Genomic DNA, 881 nt, shown 5'->3' on the forward strand with positions numbered 1-881 from the left:
GATCGGTAATGGCATCAGGACATTGGGAGGGGGGGGGGTAAAAATGCTGAAATTAGTCTCCAAATATACTTGGATAGCTGTTAATATACTGACTGGGCACTTCATTGGGTATGGCTTGCTCATTCTGGCCTTCTTTTAACTTCAGAACCGTCTTAATTCTTCATGACACAGTTTCAAAAAGGTGAGATTTTGTTCCATGTTTACATGAAAACATCACAAAATTTCTACAGATTTGTCAGCTGCAAATTCATGATGTGAATCTGCTAGGACCACCAGCAACAAACAGAGCAGCCCCAGTGGCCTAATGGATAAGGCACTGGCCTCCTAAGCCAGGGATTGTGGGTTCGAGTCCCATCTGGGGTGATTTCTAGCAGAGTGGCGCAGTGGAACCGTGCTGGGCCCATAACCCAGAGGTTGATGGATTGAAAATCATCCTCTGCAAAGCTTTTTAGTAGTTGTCACTGGAATTGAATAGTTCATTTATACACTCACTGGACGTGTCATTGCTAGTACCTGGTTGGACACCTTTAATACCTTGTGGTACAGATTCAACAAGGTGCTGGAAGCATTTCTCAGAGATTTTGGTTGACATAACAACATCACAGTTTCTGCATGTTTATCAGCTGCACATCCATGATGTTAATCTGCTGTTCCACCACCTCTGTAAACTCCAGGGATCATTGAAAAACGTCAGTAGATCAGCTGTTTTTGAAATACTCCGACCGACAACTATGTCAGATTCAAAGTCAGTTTAATCCCCCTTCTCCTCCATTCTGATTACTCAGTTTGAACTTCAACCTAAGGAATCATAAATGAGGCAGTTTTTAACTATCAATTAAAAAACATTACACTGAAATAAAATTTTGGGGATAAAGTGCAGA

General features: G+C 41.7%; 1 non-coding gene across 1 annotated transcript; it reads left to right on the forward strand.

Moving 5' to 3' along the window:
- The first annotated feature begins 290 nt into the window (after positions 1–290).
- On the forward strand, positions 291–363 carry trnar-ccu (transfer RNA arginine (anticodon CCU)). The gene has a single exon. It is a non-coding gene; the product is annotated as a tRNA-Arg (tRNA).
- Positions 364–881: the final 518 nt, after the last annotated feature.

Source organism: Astatotilapia calliptera, chromosome 23 (genome assembly GCF_900246225.1).
Source record: "Astatotilapia calliptera chromosome 23, fAstCal1.2, whole genome shotgun sequence".
Taxonomy (NCBI): Eukaryota; Metazoa; Chordata; class Actinopteri; order Cichliformes; family Cichlidae; genus Astatotilapia; species Astatotilapia calliptera.